We start from the raw sequence: 20,125 nt of genomic DNA, 5'->3' as shown, positions 1-20,125 counted from the left end.
GCCCTGCTCTGTGTGTGACAGGGGGCGGTGCCCCAACCCCCCAATTGGCCCTACCCTGAGCGTGACTGAGGGTGGCATCGCAACCTCCTGATCCGCCCTGCTCTGTGCATGACGGGGCGGCGCCCCAACTCCCCAATCGGCCCTGCTCTGAGCCTGACCAGGGGCTGCACTTAGGGATTGGGCCTGCCCTCTGCCACCCGGGAGCAGGCCTAAGCCAGCAAGTCGTTATCTCCCGAGGTGTCCCAGACTGGGAGAGGGCACAGGCCGGGCTGAGGGACCCCCCTCCCCCCGCCCCCGAGTGCACAAATTTTTGTGCACCGGGCCTCTAGTACAATATAAAAGGTAAAGTGTGTATGTGTGTGTATGCACATGTGTGTGTACACATGTGCACACACCGTTGGGGGCAGAGGGAGGGCTGTGGAGAGAGGAAGTACCAGAGGGAGGAAGGAGAACAGACATTAGGAGGAGGGCGGGAGGAAGGGAGAGGGGGAAAGAAGAAAATGGGAGAGAAAGGGAGAGCAGAGATCAGAAGAGACCCAGAGAGATAAAGCATGCAATGAAAAATAATAAAAGAAAGAGGAGGAGGAGAAAGAGAGAATGCATAAGAAGGGGAACGGGACTGGAAAGAAAGAGTTAAAGAGAAATGGAGGGGATGGAAATGAGTTTGTGCAGGGGTGTGTGAATGTGTGTGTACCCAGGGGCAGACGTGGGCGGGCTTCCACACTCACCTCCACCTAACCCATTCCTTTTGCTCCCTCACCAACTCCCTGTCCCATCCTCAGGCTGGCACAGGGCAGGTGAACAGCATGCTTATCCACTCTATTGAAACCACCCAGAGCTGGCAGACTATTTCCTTATAATCCATTATCATTTTATGGGACCACCATGGTATATGTGGTTAGTCATTGACTAAATGTCTTTATGTGGTACGTGACCATACTCTCTTAGGTTTTTTTGTACTTAATTGCTGAAGTTAAGCAGGGACACTTTAAGGATTTCCTGCATGCATTATGGCTTTATTTTCAAAAAATAAAATGATAAAACTAGATGATGATTATTCTTTATGATTAATTTTGACATACTGATTTTGCTGTTTATTAGCACAATTTGGCAAAAAAAAGAAAAGATTTCAAATTAATAAGCAGGTTGGCTCTAGCAAAGATATAAACATATCCTCTAATGTAGTCCCCTTATGAAGGCAGTATTTTTAAACCAACAAAGACCATTTAAACATAAATTATACTAAATACTGTCTGTTGCTTTACTCTTTTCTTTTTAAAATAAAACCAAACAGTCCTGTTTGGGTAACTCAATTGGTTAGTGTTGGCCAACTGAGTTAGGGTTCACTCTCTAGTCAGGGCACATACAAGAAGCAATCAATGAATGCATATATGAGTGGAAAAACAAATTAATTATCTTTCTCTCTTTCTCCTCTTCCTCCTATTCTTCCTCCACCCATCCTCCTTCCCTCCTCTCTCTCTCTTTGTGCTTAAATTTACACTTTATATTTCATCAATAGTATTTTCCCACTTGTGATACCTGTTTTCTTTCCAAAGAGTTAAAAATAAAGTAGCAGTGTAATGATCTCTTACCATATCCATATATCATTTGATAAAAATTGATTTACTTATTTCAGAAATTTAAACCTGTTGTCAGGTTTAATAAAATCTTTTAGAAAGACCAATTTTATCCAACTATGGTCATCAATCATCTAATTTAAAGACAAATATTATTTATTAACCAAAAGCTTTCATATGTAAAATATCAACACATTAATTTTCATCAACGTAACATGAAATCCAATGACTCATCTTAAAAGCAGATTCTCATTTTGTAGGATTCTAGTCAGGTGGAACTGTTAAAATGTGTGAATTGATTTCGATATGCCAGGTTTCGAGCAGTTTTCTTATTTGGCTCACCTCTTCTTCCCATGCTATATCTGGGGACAAAATAGAAAGATGACTTTTTGATCTCAGAAAGGTCCTAGGACAGAGGCCCTGGTGACTTATAGAGAAAGAATTGGGTGCGTTTGACATAGTGGTATACTCTTCCTCATCCTCCTGAGAGCACTCATGAGATGATCTCTGAACAAGAATGCAGCAGTGGAAAGATTCAATTATAATTTCCCAAGAAGGTCCCTGAACAAGGCTGTGAAGCCAAAGCCTTTGTTATATAAGTCCTCCTCTAAATAAGCTCTATGTGTTGAGCATGTGTGAAAGTCACAACACCTGTGGCTAGGGAGCAGGCTGCAAGAGAAGATGCTGATCTCAGGAGCTTTACCTACACCAATTTAGAGAGAAGCACTTTGGCATTTTCTGGACACTGTTGTCTTCAAGGTTTTATTGAAATATGCAACCATTGTAACATTTTGACTTTTAATACTTGGATCGGGTTCTGTGTTTTTAAAATCATCTATAAATTATGCAGAAAGAAATTTGTTCTGACAAGCGTAGGAACATGATTCATTCAGAGCCAGGCAGAAAAATATTAGCTAGTATAAAAGGCCAGATCCATAATAAATTAAGTTCTATGTCATTTACTAAAATTCCTATTGAGGATACATCAGTGTCTTGCTTTATATAAAAATGGAACTTTTGTCAGGGTCTACTTTAGGGGACTGTGTAGAGAGATTTGCATATGTCCAGGAAAGACCTGCGAAGGTCCTAATCTCTCACCTCTGCCAGACATTGAGCCTTTGCACAGCAGGAAGTGAGAGATAAGGTAGAGTTACAAACTCCCCACCAGAGTATTGACTCCATCCCCAAACATGCATACATGAGCCTCTTGGCAAAAGCTGGGACACATAGTAGTCCAGAGAATTTAAGGAAATCTTGGTCTAATCATTAGCTGATCACAAAAATCTAACTCAGCAGTGACTTTGTGGCCACACATGAAAAAATACAAACTTTAGAGAATTCAGAAAAGTCACTAAGCAAAAGCAGCAGCAACAACAATGACAATAACCACAATAAATAGACAAAACTACAAACCCTGGAGATGAGAGAGAAATCTGATTTCCAGAGTTGCCACATTACATTATTTAACATGTCTAGGTTTCAACAAAAAAGTGCAAGATATGAAAAATGGAAAGATTGGCCCATAAATAGGAAAAAAAAAGGCAATATAAACTGTCCCTGAGAAAGCCCAGGCTTTGAACTTACCAGAGAAAGAAATTAAATCACCTGTTATAAATATGTTCAAAAATTAAGGAAACCATGTCTAAAACACTAAAGGAAAGCATGAGAACAATTTTTCACCAAGTATACAATATCAGGAAAAAGTTTGACATTATATAAAAAAAAGAACCTGGAGTTTAAAAGCATAACTGAATTGAAAAATTTACTAGAGGAGCTTAACAACAGTTTGAGCTGGCACAGAAAAAAATTAGTGAACCTGAAGATAAATTGAGATTATTCAGTTTCAGGAACAGAGAGATTAAAGAATGAGGAAAGCCCTGGCTAGTGTGGATCAGTTGGTTGCATATTGTCCCATGCACCAAAAGTTCACCAGTTTGAATCCTGATCAGGGTACATTCCTGGGTTGAGAGTTTGCTCCCCAGTAAGGGTGCATATAGGAGGCAACTAATCATTGTTTCTCTCTCCTCTCCCTTCCTCTGTCTCTGAAATCAATAAAAATATATATTTTTTAAAAATGAGGAAAAATGAAGAGTCTCAGAGACCTATGGGACCCCATCAAGTATACCAACATGTTCATATTGGGAGTCCCAAAAGGACAGTAGGGAAACGATGGAGCAGAAATTACATTTCAGGAAATAATGGCTGAACACTATCCAAATTTGATGATAAACATTTATCTACATGTCCAAAAAGCTAAAAAAAATTCTCATAGTCAGATGCAAAGAGAATCACACCTAGATACCTCATGTTAAACTGATGAAACAAAAAACAGTGGGAGAATTCTGAAAGCAATAAAAGAGAAATGACTCATCATATCAAAGGATCCTCAATAAGTTTGATAGCTGATGTATTTTCAGAAACCTTGGAGACCAGAAGGCAGTGGGAAACATTTTCAAAGTGCTAAAAGACTATCAACCAAAAATTTTATATCTAGAAAATTTTATGTCCTTCAAAATAAGAGGAAAATTAAAATATTCCAAGATAAAGAAAAGCCAAATTTGTCACTAGCATACCTGCCTGCCCTATAAGAAAGACTAAAGGAATTCCTTCAGGCTGAAATGAAAGCATATTAAGCCTACAATTCAAATCCACATGAAAAAATAAAAAACATTGACAAATGTAGCCACATAAATAAATATAAAAAACAGTATAAATTTATTTTTTAACTCATTTTTTCTCCTAGTTGAAAAGACAACTGTATAAAGTAATAACTATAAAATTATGTTAATGGTATTAGATTATATAAAAAACTAATTTGTATTACAATAATAATATAAGGGAGCAGATAGGGGACAAAGCTATATAGTAGCAAAAGTTTTGTATACTATTGAAATTAAGTTAGTATTAATCTGAACTAGATGTTGTAAATTAAGACAATTTTAGTCCACAGGGTTTAAAAAGCAAAATATATATGCAAAGAAATGATGAATGAAAATGTTGCACTATAAAATATATATCTAACACAAAAGAAAGTGGTAATGAAAGAGTAGAGGAACAAAGGAGACATGACATGGAAAACAAATAATAAAATGACAATAATCCTATTTTATCAATAATTTGCTTAATATAAATGGAATAAATAATCTAATCAAAAGGCATATATATTGGCAAGATGGATAAGAAACATCATCTATCTATATGATGTATTAAAAAAAACCACATGTTAGATTCAAAAACACAAATAGGTTAAATGTAAAATGATGGAAAAGTTATACAATGCAAATAGAAAAAGAGACCTCAAGTGGGCAATACCAATGCCAGACAGAATAGACTTTAAGGCAAAAATTGTTCCTAGAAGCAAAAAAAGTACTTTTATAATGATAAAAGGATCAATCCATGAAGACATGGTAATTATAAACATTTATGTACCTAGTAATAGAGTTCCAAAGTATATGAAACAAAAACAGACTGAATTAAAGGGAGAAAGAAATACTCAACTATAATAGTTGGCAACCACCCCACCTTTCCTAATGGATAGGAAAACTAAACAGAAAATCTATAAGAACATGGAAGACTTTGGTAACACCATAGTCAACTAGGCCTAGCAAAAACCTATAAAACACTCCACCCGACAGCAACATAATACACATTATTTTCAATTGCACAGACAATTCTCTAGGACTAGTCTCTAGGATAGGATATGCATAAAACAAGTCCAATACATTTAAAATAATTGAAATGCAAAGTATATTCTCTAGGCACACTAGAAGGAAATCTATATATATAAAAGGCCAGTATGCTAAGTGTCCTTCCCTCCTTTCGCATAATGATGTCACATAGCAACGCCCAGCTTCTTCAGCCTGGGAACACAACTTGCTTTATAGCCAGGTGGAAACACTTTACACTGTAACTAAATGTCTGTGAAATGTTTTCCCCTGCTTTATCTAATATGATCCTCACAGAAGTCCTGGATTAGGTAGATAGGAGATTCAGTGGAATCTTTTTTTTTTTCATTAGTCGGAAAATGGAGATTTAGAAAGTTTAGAAACTTGACCCAACTGAAAAGAAGTAACCATTACAAACTTTTGAACAATAATAGATACAGAGGCAGAGCTGCCTCAAACTGATTGTCAAACTGCAGCGGGGAAGGCCAGGGAGGGTTGGGGGGCAGGAGGGAGGGGGGTAAGAGATCAACCGAAGGACTTGTATGCATGCATATAAGCATAACTAATGGACATATGTAATACCCTTTGTAATACTTTTAGCAATAAAAAAAAAAAAGAAATGGTGGACCTTGAATATGACTTCAGGTTTTCTCACTGCGCAAAATATAGTCAAACACTGCTGCAGTTAAATATTTTACCCTTTGTTCTGCCTGCATGCTCTACAATAATAATCAGCTTTGTGTTGATATTTACTGCTGTGTTGCTGACAATTACCTGAAAGAGAAGTTGGGGTGCTTCACTGGGCTGGAAAAAGTTTAGCTAAATCAGAAAGCAGGTCTAATTAAGCAAGTTTGTTCTCTATCTATAGAAGGCTAAGTTGACTCGTGCATGAGTGATACATATAAAGCTCTCGCGCCAATCGCATGCATGTATTTTGATCTGTCATTGTTGATCTTGAATTTGGTTGACACTTCTATAATAGAGAAAGGGTGAATAGCGATATTAAAATATTTCTTCTAATTAATTTCCTTTCAGTGTGCACAAATTCCTGCACCGGGCCACTAGTTTTTTTACAAAGAAGGAAATTTGGTAAATTTACAAGTACTTGGGAATTAAACAACACACTGCTAAATAGCCATTGGGTCAAAGAAGAACAAAACCGGGTAAACATCCATATATAAATTAATTAATTAATTTAAAGATATTGTAGATACATCATAGTTTTAAAAAAATTATTGTGCTATTGTACTAGCAAAGTACTTTCTTTACAGCCATGGTAAATTTAGGTATGGGAGATTTTAGCTTGCTAAAAATGACTGTACTTATACTCATTATGTAAGAGGGACATGGATGTAGAGGCCAGGAATTCATTTTGAAGGATTAACACATTTCTATTTTAGGAAGGATGATCCATGTTAAGACAGTCTTACCCATGTATGCTTGCTATATGACTTAGTTCTTATGGGGAAGAATAATTTACTGTCTTATTGACAACTCAAAACTCTTGATACTTATTCAGACTTCAGCAGAATTTCGGCAGAATTTAAATTGTAAGATAAAGCTGTTTATATAAGTGGATTTAAAAATTTAACTACATATCTTTTTAAAAATCTTGTCTGCATTTAATGGTGTTAGATAGGCCACATCTTTTTCATTTACTTTGTGCTGTCTACTTGCATGCCATTAAGGGAAAAATGTAGTTATTCCAGGGATATTTAAACATTGTGCCCAGAAGTGTCTATGTATGTCCATCATGATGCATTGTTAAGCTCAGAGCATGTATGTTTAAGAGTCTTGATGCTTATGAAAAACAGCAAGGACTTTTATTAATAGTGAGCTTGATTTAATTTCAGTCTGTGTGATGTGGTGAGGATAAGAAGATCCTACAAGTATAAAAAAGAATACTTGCTCTTCTTTCAAAACAAGGAGGAATCAATATTGGGTGTTTCAATATTGATTGAATGAGGTGTAACCTTCAATTATAATAAACTCCATGATTGTTGAACTAGGAGACCAAAGCAAAAATCATGGTACACACAAAAATGTTGTTGGAAATAATATCTTATGAGCTATTTCTCACACTGTTTTCTTTAACAAAATTTTAAGTTTGGAGAACGGACATTATGCTTTTTATCTGTTTGTTTGTTTAATCTTTATTGTTGAAAGTATTGCATAGGTCCCCTTTTTCCCCCTTTAACTTCTTCCAGCCCTCTCCCGTTCACCCCCCTCCCAGGCCTTCCCCACGGTATTGTCTGTGTCCACAGGTTATGCATATATTGGTCGATCTCTTTCCACCTACCCTCCCCTGCCTTCCCTCTGCGGACATTATGTTTTAAAAAAACCAAAGGACCCACTAAGGAAGAATAGTGTGTCAGTTCACAAATAGTTTTGTGCTCTGCTGTGTGTGTGGTTGGTAAACACCCAGAAACTGGAGTTATGCCAGCACAAGAGTCTGTGCACATTTATTTAATCTGAGAGCTTATGTCTCCTGTGATAGCCAGTGTATTCCTATAAAGGGCTTTTCTGTAACTTATTTCCTCAACTAGAAGTGTTGGCTGCTTCTGGTTCTGTCTTTACTATGGCTTCATACATGGTAGACAATAGAGATTAGGTGGATATATAAATACTATGAAAATATCAACCAAAATCCTTGAAGCCATTTTATCGTGTATACTAGTCTTCTGCTTAGTATTTCGTAAAATGCTGATTCATTTTAATTGATGTCGGTGCTATTCACAGAACTTGGAGTAATTTAAAATGTACATTTCTGGATCAATTAATATGTTCATGAGAACTGGATATTTAATCGAGCTATTAAAAACATCAAACCTATAAGATTATTCAGAAATTAAAAGAGAACAGCAGAAAATATTTTAAAAGTTTCTCCCCAAATATCAATTATGTTGTATACCTCAGTTATTTTCAAAAACTTGTTATTGATTTCCGTGTTTTGTTGATAAACATACAGTTGATATATAAATTGCTTGAGCTGATACTCTCTTTGATAACTGTGTCCTTTTTTCATATACAACTACAGTATTCTACACATTGAACTTTCTCCATAAAATTTAGTTGAATAGCTTGAATTTTTATCCCTCCTTTTTTATGAATATTTGTTACATAAACTGAATTTCCAAGTGAGTTGAAGAATTTTCCAGTGTTAGAGAGGTTGCCATAACCAAAGTTAGAAGAAAATTGTTTCTGAAAATTCTTTCTTAGGCTCCTCAATTTTCAAATGTGGTTGATTTTAATTAAAGTTTAAAGAGGAAAAGAAACCATTGGAAGGATATTGGAACTAAATAATTCACTTCTGGTGAATAGGGAGTTTGCAGTTTGAGTTAATGGCGTTCATTACACTGATGAAAAGTAGTGAGCCATTTTGCCCTGTTTATTTTCCAAACCTGTGTTTCCAGCAATGGGGGGTGGTTGGTATTGGATGTTTTATGTGATGAGGTATTTACTGGTGGGATGCGCTGACTTCACACTTAAGTCGATAACCACTTGGAAGGAACTGAGACAAAAGAACAACTTCTTTGTTGGAGCTGGACCATTTATTCCAGGTTGAGACTGAGAAAACAATTGAGTAGTTTTTATGGCCACCAGCTGTGCTATGGTTATTTGAACAAATGGAAGACTAAAGGAATTGTACAATCTCATTACATACAGCATTACACAAAATCAGGATGTTTGGGCCTAATAAATAATGCATTTGTAGTTGAAGAACTTACAATTACTTAGATTTTTTTATTGCTGTGATGAGTTTGCTACCCTTTGAAGGCTCATGTAAGTCTATCAGAATGGAGTTTTCTATACTGCTGCAGGGTTTGTAGCAAATTAATGAGTATGTGTCCTACAAATGTGTGTGTGTGTGTGTGTGTATATATATATATATATATATACACACACACACACACACATATACATATATATACTATATTTGCTATATATAGTATATATGGAATATATGGAATATATATAAATATATTCCAAAATAAACAGCATGAAAAATAAAGCAAGCTGTCTACACTGAAATATTACATTTCCTCATCAAGGAATTCCAGTGATTAATATCATTTGGCTACTCCAGGGCTTTGGAAAAAATGAGAAGTGAGTGTTTAAAATGTTTTAAGAGGTAATTTTCCAAGCAATTGAGCAGGTAGTTAAAAATACCTTGTTTTCGTTTCCTTGCCTGAGAAAATCCTGAAGTCTGAAGGTTTAAAGAGAGCAGAAGTGACACTGGAGAGAGGCTGAAGCGTGGGCCCCTGTGTCAGCCCCACACTTGACAGTCTCCAGAGCTCATTCAGCAGCACATGAGTCCTTGTGTTTGAAAAATGAGTATGGGACCCGGGCCATTCTGTTGACCTGAATATGTAGTTTCATGGAGATTATTGGTGTGCTTGTTGTTGTTTTTAATAATTTATTATCATTAGAGAGAGATGATCTCTCGAATTTCATAGAGTTGGTCAGACCACACGCAGGGTTCCTTAGCCCCCTTTTACTTTTGACCTTTGCGGCTGGAAAATTCTTTGTTGTGGGGCTTGTCCTCTGCATTGTAGGATGTGTAGCAGCATCTCTGGCCTCTTCCCACTAAGGACCAGTAGGAGCCTCCCCCACATTGTGACAACCGGAAATGTCTCCAGACATTGCCAGATGTTCCCTGCGGGGCTAAATCATTTCAGTTGTGAACCACTGTGATAGACAGCGAGTGCCTGGCAATGGATATCGGTTTTCGTTCATCCCTGGATCTTCAGTGCTTATCGAAGGGCCTGGCACAGAGTTGGGCCTCAATAAAATGTTGGCATAAATTTTTAAAAAGATGATTTAGAGAAGAAGGGTGATTTATTTTACTATCACCTTTTCTGCCATTGACTTCCCATATTATTAGTAGAAAGGCATAGAATGGAAAGCCTCAATACTGCATTATTTATAAAGAGCAAAAAAAAAATCAGAAAAAAATATTTGAGTGCCTACTCATGGAGAAAAAAGCTAAGTTTATATGAGGCATTGCTTCTGTGGGATATTACGCATTTGTAAAATAGGTCATCTGCCAAATCTTTTGAATGATAGTGCTTTTGTAAAAAGTAGATTATAAACATAAAGGATGAATTGTTTTTTAATGTATGTATTAAAAGAAGAACAAGAGGAAAAATACTAAATGATTAGTCAGAGTTGCTTCTGGCATTATGATTAGATTTTACGTGTTCCTCTAAATCATTATTGACCAGATGCTTACTTTTCTTTGGTGTTTAGAAAAGCCAAATAAAATGAATAGAAAACCAGCTAAGTCTGCATGGATTTTATATCATTATTTGAAATGGCATCTTTGTTCATTCTTTTAATGAAAAGACAAAGATAAATTACTTACTATTCCTGAAATTAAGTTACCCCAATTTTCCTATAATTATATTATTTGATTTTTGTTGTAACATTGTTACCTGGCAAGAACAAATGTAGCATTAAAATTGATTTGGTATGCTAAACATAACCTGGAAAGAATACTCAGTTTCTTTAATAGCTCTTATGTGGAAATTCTTTAAAATGTAGAAGAAATGATTTCTACAAAGTTTGTCTGAGTTGCAAACATCCCTGTCTAATTTTGGTTATCTCTTACCATTATTGCATGTCATTATCTTATAGTAAGATCTTTTTGTAGAAACTGTTATTAGGGGAGGAAACATGGATGCTGTAAGTGTATAGTGTGTGATATTAAAAGAATTACACATTTTCAGTTATTAGAGAGACTCACATATGTGTCTTAGTTTTACATGTATACTCTATGTACATATGTGAATCATGAAGTGAGATTGTATAGGAACTATTTGTGAACTAATCCCAGCTCTCTTGCCTAAGTACATTTTAGGCACACACATCCATTCTTAGAAAGATCCACATCTTAGAACGTTAGGAATCCCAGTTCTGCCTCTCCTCATCATGTTGGGCCTGAAAGTCCATGCACTTCAGGCTTCCATATGTTTGAGTAAGAAGTCAAATATCAAATACTTCGCACTAGTTTCCTGGTTGCTCCTCTTGGTCCAGCTACATAGACCAACTTTGGAACCTGGAAATGCTGTGATCTCACATTTCATGCACCCCATGCCTTCCCCTTAGCCCGAACTCATTTTCTCCCCAATTCTCAAGTTTCCGTCAAACCTTAGTGTGAACAGCACTTCTTCAGGGTGGGCACCTAAGATCCCCGACTGCACTCACAGCACCTGTACTTTCCTTGGCACGCACTTTAGCGCAGAATGGTAAGCTTCTCTGAGGGCAGAAACACGTGCATTCCATTCACTGCTGTATCTCTAGTATCTAACAATGAGCCCAATGCAAAGATAGGAGCTAACAAATGTTTGATGAATCAATGCATGCCTGGATGAAGGAAAAAGTCCCAACTTCTTTGGGAGGAAAGAGTCAGATATATCAGAAACAGTTCTCAAAGAAGGCAGAGTAATGCTACATTTGCTGAAAAATATTAGGGTATCAAAGCTCAGTTTTCCCTTTACTACCAAAAGTTGTAATTTGTATTTTGTGGAATTTTGGAAATGTGAATTTTAGGGACACAATAGATTGTTACAGAATAGCTATATTCCAAATATATATATTTTTTTATTTGTAGGATGAGTGCTGCCTATACTAATACTTCGTAGTTTTCACATTTGGATCAAAGATTTCCAGTTTAAATAAAATTTATTTTTGCATCTTAGTGTTGTAATGGTGCTTTTCTCATCTGGAAAGTAACAACCCTTTCAGTCTCCTAATTGTATTTTAACATTGTAAACAAGTTAATTCTTTCTTGATGGAGACATAGTTAAGATTTACACACACACACACTCACACACGTGTGTATGTAATAGTAGTAGTAAAACCCCTCCTAGGAGTCAGTGGTATGTAGAGATACTTTTCTTTCTATACTAAATAAATATAGACCCTTTAATAAGAGATTTTTTAAAAAATTGGTTAAATTTTTTTCTAATTTGGTTTTCTCTTTCTCTTCTTGATGTATGAAAAGCAAACTTCTCAACATTTTTCCCCTCCTTACACAGTTTATTTTGAAATTGGCCTGTAAAATTTTGCCTGAATTTTTCTCATGTATTAACCTTATCTCAATTGATATTAAAATGAAATAATGCCTAATAGTATGTCTATAGTTTAACATAACTACATAATTTTATTTCTCACTTAAATATCACAACATTTTATAAGAAGGGAGTTAATTTGACATTTCTCTACTCATAACCACGATGCATATAAGGAGCACGAAATATATGATGATATTGGATAGAAGGATCAGGAAGATATATTTCCATAGGTAGAAATATAATCTAGGACATCTGTAACATTAACCACAAAAATAAAAGTAACCTTGGAATAAATCTAATAAAAGATACACAATGTCTTCATACAAATATAACCTTTAATGAAAGTCATTTGAAAAGACTTAAGTAAATGGAAAAAATGCTATTCTCAAGGATCAGAACACCCAATGTTTTTAAATTAATTCTCCCCAAAGTGAGCTGTGGATTCAATGAAATTCTAATCAAGACTCTAACGGGTTTTTAAATGGAATTTCACAAGCAAATGTTGAAGTATATTTGGAAAAGGAAAGAAAACACAATGTTAAATTAAAAAATAACAAAGTGGGAAGAATGTCATTATACCATACCTAGACATCATAGAAAAAAAATCTAATTAAATGAAATTTAAATGGTGTCTAAACAGCTAAAACGTAATGGGGAAATAAATACAAATTAAAACTGCAATGCCATATCATTTCATACACCCATCAGACTGACAAAATGTAAAGTTCAACAATACCAAGTGTTGGTGAGGATATGGAGCAGTTGGAAAGTTCATAATACCCGGGACTGTGAATTAGTACCACTTAGGAGTCACCTAATACAATTTATTCCTGTATGCATAGTCAACTTGTGTATCTTATAAATAAGAGCCCAGCAATTCCACTGGAAGATATAATCTCATAGAGATACGCTCTCATGTGTACACAAGAAGACTTGTAAAGGAATGTTTATTGCCACATCTAATATATAAAAGGCTAAGTGACCATCTGACCGTCTGATCGGCTGGTAGATATGATGTACACTGACCACCAGGGGGCAGACACTCAACGCAGGAGCTGCCAAACTGCAGTGACTTGGAGGTTGCGGTTCTCCGGTGACGCAACCGGAACCAGAGAGGAGGGAGTCAGGCTCCTCACAGGGCTGCATGATTCCACCTTCGACTGTGGGTTGTGCTGTTGCTGGGGCACTGTCGCCCGGAATCTGGTTTACTGCTGAGCTGTTGTGACTGCGGCAGCGGCCAGGGAGGGACCACAGGAGGTTGGCTCCAGGGCGTGTCAGGCCCATCCAGCCCAGTCCTGCCCTGCCCCGCTGGCCACCTTCTAATTAATTTCCTTTCAATGTGCACGAATCCATGCACCAGGCCATTAGTTGTTTATAATACTGAAAAACTGGAATCAAACTAAATATCCGGCAATAGAAAAATGGATAATTTGAGGTATATTCATGAATGGAATATTATGTGGCTTTGATAATGAATGAACGAAGCATATATAGACATAGACATAGATATATGAAATTGTGGAGAAATCTCAAAAATATGTTTGCACAAACTATATATAATTTAAGGTTACATACATAGGAAATAAAATCAAAGACATGCTTAAGAGTGATAAGCAACCCTAACCGGTTTGGCTCAGTGGATAGAGCGTCGGCCTGCGGACTCAAGGGTCCCAGGTTTGATTCCGGTCAAGGGCATGTACCTTGGTTGCGGGCACATACCCAGTAGGGAATGTGCAGGAGGCAGCTGATCAATGTTTCTCTTTCATCTGCCGGAAGCCAGTCCATCCTTGCTGCTTGACACAGTCGCTGCAGGGAAGAAATATCTGCACAGCTTATGTTTCAAGGGACCTGGCGTATATGGCATATGTTTGCTCCCGCTCTTAGCGCTATGTGTTTTAAACAGGATCACCTCCCCAAGAAAGGTTGTTTCCCCAGGTTAGGGATTAACAGGACTAAGGAAGAGAATAAATCAGTAAATCCCCCTAGTGTTACAGAAATACCATGTACTACCTATGAAGAACTTGGACTAAGACTGTTGACAATAAATTCGGGACTTGTTGGGCCCACATCCCCAGGGGTCTGCCCACCAGGGAAAGCACCAAAGCCTATACCCCTGGAGATCCACCAACACAGGGCAGTCCCAGGGAAGGCAAGCAGTGAGGCTGGGAGGACATAACCTTTACCTGGTAGGATAATCTCCTTCAGTCACTTCCTTGTAGCTTATCAGTAGAGCAGTGACCTTGGAATAGCCCTTATAATGGAACACAGAGATTAACCTAGACAGGATTAAACTCAACAGAACTAGATTAACAAACGCCCTAACGTTTGGAATAGAATGGATAGGATTAAAATCAACTAGTATAAATACAGATGTAACAGGACAATAAAGACCGAACCTGGCTGGAGAACCTGGCTAGGCTGCCGATCATCTGAGGGCTGTCTCCATGTCATTCCTTCTTCGCTGACTCCGTCCAAACCTTTGGGAACCCCTGGACCTGCTAGGGTTGGTCCCCAACATTCATTGATGTTTCTAACTCTCTATCCCTCTCCTCTCCTCTCTGTAAAAAATCAATAAAATATATATTTTTTAAAATGAGTGATAAGCACTACATTCTTTATGAAACTAGAAATGGAATTAATAATAGGTTAGGCGTGTATATTGAATAGAGAGCTCATATCAAAGGAGGATAAAGCAAGGAAAAGCTCACCTAAGAGCAGGTGTGGATCTTGGCACAGTATTTCCTCTAGCAATACATTTTAAATTCTTATATGGAACCTAGCAAAACACAAAATCCTCTCCTATTCTACAAATATTCTTTAGAATTTATTGGGTAATACATTCAGCAGGTATCAGCTTCTTGATATTATTTTAACATGTCTTTCTGTAATTGTTTTTTAAGTGAGGCTTTTGAGTTTTCAGGAATGTTCTGAGTTGTGATTAATCACTGTACATGCATTTTGAATGGGGACATCTGTCTCCCAGCATACTGTGTCTCCCGACATGCCATTCCTCAACCTGACAGAGCACCTCTAGAGGGCATGGGCGTTAATAGGAAAGAACATGTGATTTTTTTCTTCCATAGGAAGGGGCTGGTGTTACATTTCATAATGAAATAATGAATAGTTGGATTGACAGCTTATCCAATTTCCTTTTATTCATGATCCACATATAAAACTAGAAATAATGCTTATTCATTTTAGCCTATATAATATTCACTACAAAAAATTTTAATACAAGAACATTGACTAAATAAGTTTGTTTGTAATCATAGTGGACAGTGACAAAAATGGCTTCTCTTTTTCTCCTAAATTTTTCTTTTTGTACCCTTATCACTTTTATTCTATACCCTAAATTTCTTTTCGCATTTATTATATGAGCAAACAACATTTTAAAACATGGGGGAACATGGTAATTTTTGAAACATGTTGTCGTTTTCATTATTTATTTTAAATTCATTTTGATACTATTACCACCAGTCATTCAGTTATCACAGCACAATTCTTTTTTTTTCCTTTTTTTATTGACTTCAGAGAGGAAGGGAGAGGGAGAGAATATAGAAACATCAGTGATGAGAGAGAATCATTGATCAGCTGCCTCCTGCACACCCCACACTGGGGATCGAGCCCACAATCTGGGCATGTGCCCTGACCGGGAATCGAACCGTGACCTCCTGGTTCATAGTTCGAAGCTCAACCACTGAGCCACGCCGGCTGGGCCACAGCACAATTCTTAAAAACGAAAATGGAGGTGCAAGGATAAATGCATGAATCTTCTAGAGGATGCCCAGGTTTCGTGTGAGAACTGAGTAAAACACCTTTGTAATGACAAGATATAAACACACAGGCAGGAGTAAGAATGATGGCCTATGATGTTAAAGAAGCAGTGGCAAGCTCTGCTTGAGTGGAGGACAGTGAGCAAGCTGACAGAGAATACAGTTGATTCCAGCCTAAAAAAGTGAATGTGACTGTGCCAGCAAGAAAAGAGGGGAGACGGGGCAGGCTGGGGGACACGGTGCTGATGGGTGGGGGACCACAAAGTCTTGGCCACTTTAGTGCAAAACTAGAAGTTTCTTATACACGGAGTAGAAGGCGTTTGGGGAAAACGACAGATGAAACTGGAAAAGTGGAATTTCCATTTATCCATAGAATGTATAGTCCATTTCTTCTGATAGCTTCTGCCTGTCTCTAATATCTTGTCTTGTACTACCCCGACCTCCAACATTTCTCGGTCATTTGAGAAGACTCCCTGGATAGTTATTTTTCCTCCCTTATTTTCTCACTTTTCTAACACCTTCTGTCAACTGTCTTGGTTAACTTCCAAATATGGGAATTAATTTTAGTTACTGTGTTCAAAAGGTCTTATTGAAAAATCCTACCTTTGATCCAACTAGTTAGCCAACTTACTCATTGAAAGAAATGATTATAGTTATGGTTTAACATGTTTCCAGTTTAAATCAAACTGATTAATGCATCTCTTTGCTTAGTTAATCCACATGTTTCAGAGGGTACCTATTAAAATTTTAAATAATGTGTACCTTTATGCAACTAGTTAACAGTCTTTTTCCACCGCACTTACTTCATCCTACAATCAGGAAGGAATGCAATCTTAAACTTTTCTTGTGTGGAAATCTCTTATCCTTTGAAGCATTTGAATTGTTACTTAACTAGCTCTTTCCCATTTCTGGATGTTTTGGTAAATTTTCAGAACATTTAGAAATCATATGACACTTCTTTCAGTTGTAGGAAATTACCTTTTTATTTCAGAACTCTATGATCTGTGAAATGGGTTTTCATTTACTTTAAAACACTTCAAGAGATTCGTTTCATGTCTAGAATGTTTGCTCTGAACAGTTCAAAGGTAACTTTTGTTTGTTCACATTTAGCAATGATATTTTTAAAAGCTTTGAATGGACTGCTTTATTAAAATCATGGAAGAACTTAGTAGAGGAAGAACTCCCAGGGAAGAGGGTAAATAATATAAATAGCTCTGCTGACAGTGCAACAAAGTTCTCTATTGTGCTGTTGCCACAGCAGCACCAATAATTCAAAACAAGGAAATGGAGTCTCATGTTTAATATAATACAGACTTTCCCCTAGAACTTCTGTGGTCTAGGGTTTTTTTGGGATAGTATGTTTATCTACATATGTCTAAATTTAGATATGCCTTTTATGTAGCATGGTTAAAGAGAAGTACTTAAAATTCTATACGATGCAGTTATTTCTTAAGCATTTTTTTTGTTTGTTTTAAATTGAATTGAAACCATCAGGAATTTTTCTGCTAAAGTAATGCCTCAGGATATTGTGAACATGTGCATATATGGAGAGACATAATTTTTTATGCATTTCACATTCCATTTTAAAAGGTCACTTTGAAAGAGGTATGAAGAGGTGTTTGGTAACTTGAGAAAGAAAAATGATTTTTTTTTCTATTGAACTTTTAACCTCATAACAAGAGCTGCCTTTTCTATGGAAGGAGGTATTCTATTCTGATAGTTCATATCTGAAAACTCAAAAATCTAGATGTAGATGTTGGGGAATTTTTAAGTAAACTTTATGTCATTTTAGAAATAAATTTGAAAGATATTGAAGTTCAATTTCAGGCATGTATAAGATTTAAGTCCCTATATAATAAAGCACAACTAAACCACTGCAAAAAGAAAGAAATTTCAATGCACAAAGTTTATTTTAAAGACATTTTTGAATGTAGCAACTTGCTTTTAATTAAACATACTTGACCCAATGCAATCTGGTTGGGAACCTACTTTAAACTATACTTTTTTTGGTCCCTATCTATGTTAGCTACTTCATCTCGCTGCCTGCCTATTTGGCTTTCAAACCACTAATTTTACCCTTGTTTTTACTAAAAAGTAAACATGTAGGCAATCCTGATTATTATGGTATAAGAACAAATGAAATGATTAGGGAAATTTTCCTGTTCTGATCTTTTCTACTCCGTGATATCATGATGAGCATGAAGCAAAAAATTGGTCAAATATATACTCAGTATGTATGTTTACATTTTATCTATTTCATAAGGACAGATATTGTCTAGAAAATAGTTTTCTCAAAGGCTTAATTCACATACTATGTGTAAATTGGCCAAATATTTTTACATGAAATTTTTATTAAGGAATTATGACTACATTTTTCACTTATATCCTCTGTCTAATGTTTAAAGGGTAATTCTGAGTCTTGAAAGGAGAATTCTCAGAGGTTTAGGAAAATAATTTTGCATTACCATAAAAATGACTGAAAGATTATAAAGGAAATAGAAAGGAAATTTATTCATTCAGCAAATATTTGTTAAGAAACAACCTCTGTAGGGTATGTTTCTAGGCATTGGAGATAAAGTATTAAAAGAGACAGGATAGCCTCATGAAACTTACATGTAATAAATATTTAAAGAGGGGATAAGAGGGGATTGGGATAATACAATAACCTATTGAGGTTGTCTACTATTGTTATGATTCCTTCCATTAACCTACTCATTCAGGCAATATTTGCTATGAGCGCATCAAAATTTGTATTATGTATCCTAATCTCCATTTCTTCATTCAGCGTTATCATTTCCAGTTTCTTATAAAGATATAAAATTTTAAAAATTAAATGGATGTCACAAATCATTAGAAAACAGAGTTTTGACCTTTGTTTTACTTTGCTCTTTCCTTCCCAGTCATGATACTTTACTTGGGGAAGGTGTGTGTGAGGGAGACTGTGTCAGATTCAAGAACAGAGCTTTGTCTATGAGTTCAAAACAGGATCAGGTGAAGAGCTACTAAGTATATGTGTGCTGGAGGGTAATAAACTTTCTATATGCTGGCCGTGCTTTCAGTGGTATCAGTGAGCATAACTATTCGTTGCTTTCTATTAATAGCTTTTTCTCAAGAGAAGGAAATATTGGATGGCCAGTCTTACTCACTACTCAGACGTAGTATGCTTTGTGGAATACACTTTTAGACATACTCTAAGAGAGAGGGACTGACAAAGGCTTCTGTTACTTGCAGTCTTCAAATGATGAAAATTGAGGACCTGGTGAAGGATTTCAGGAAACCACTTAATTGACTCTCTTTTCAAGTAAAATGTATTTCAAAGGACAACAGCCTAGGATTGACTCCAGAGCTCCAGTGTAGATGAAAAATCCTTCTAGCTAATGCTCAATTACCTTAGCTTCTATTGCACCGTATTCTAAACACCTTCCTTTGTAACTGTCACCTTGTGCCGAAGTCTATATTTTTAGCCTTTGAGCCGAGCTCAAGCACTGTATTTAGACATCTGACTTGAAGACTAAAATTTGCTCAGTGAGCAGAACAAATGTTCAGAAAATAACATTTCAAGGTTAGAGTTAGTGTCCTGAATAAGATTCCTTTTCTTCTCTTTCTCCCTATTGAATATAACATAAATAATGTACCCTGACGGGCTTTTAAGATAAAAAAAGTCAGTGAATAACAGTGAACTTGGAGAGGGAAGCGGGAGTAATTAAAAATTGAAGGGGCTTCTGTTGAACAATTGTTTGCGTGAAACTAAGTACAAGTTTTATTCTCATTCAGGAGGAGTATAGATCTTAAAAGGATTTTTAAAAACATATAGTAAAGCTTTTAGAAAAAGGGCCAAAAATGAGCCTACAGCAACCTTAAGAAATATTGAAAGAAAACACACACACACACACACACACACACACACACACACACACAATGTCATAATATACCTCTCAGAATGGAGAGAAGACTCTTTCAATATTGTTTATGATTATAATAATTGTAGTTATCGATTTTTGACCATTTACAATATGCTAGTAATTGGGTGAAGG

General features: G+C 36.3%; 1 protein-coding gene and 1 long non-coding RNA gene across 2 annotated transcripts in view; one reads left to right on the top strand and one right to left on the bottom strand.

The window, feature by feature from the left end:
- LOC106727144 overlaps nucleotides 1-18,785 on the bottom strand; it is a 19,912-nt gene extending 1,127 nt beyond the window's left edge. The window contains exons 1-2 of the long non-coding RNA XR_001363301.1: nucleotides 18,775-18,785; nucleotides 11,405-11,411 (exon numbers count right to left, since the gene is read on the bottom strand). This is a non-coding gene — a long non-coding RNA (uncharacterized LOC106727144). The remainder of the gene's footprint in view (nucleotides 1-11,404; nucleotides 11,412-18,774) is intronic.
- Nucleotides 1-20,125, top strand: part of HDAC9 (histone deacetylase 9) — an 846,941-nt gene that overhangs the window by 160,001 nt on the left and 666,815 nt on the right. The window lies entirely within an intron of this gene.

The sequence above is a fragment of the Myotis brandtii genome, unplaced genomic scaffold (genome assembly GCF_000412655.1).
Source record: "Myotis brandtii unplaced genomic scaffold, ASM41265v1 scaffold374, whole genome shotgun sequence".
Lineage (NCBI taxonomy): Eukaryota > Metazoa > Chordata > Mammalia > Chiroptera > Vespertilionidae > Myotis > Myotis brandtii.
The sequence above is the reverse complement of the archived record's forward strand: the minus strand, read 5'-3'. Positions and strand labels throughout refer to the sequence as shown.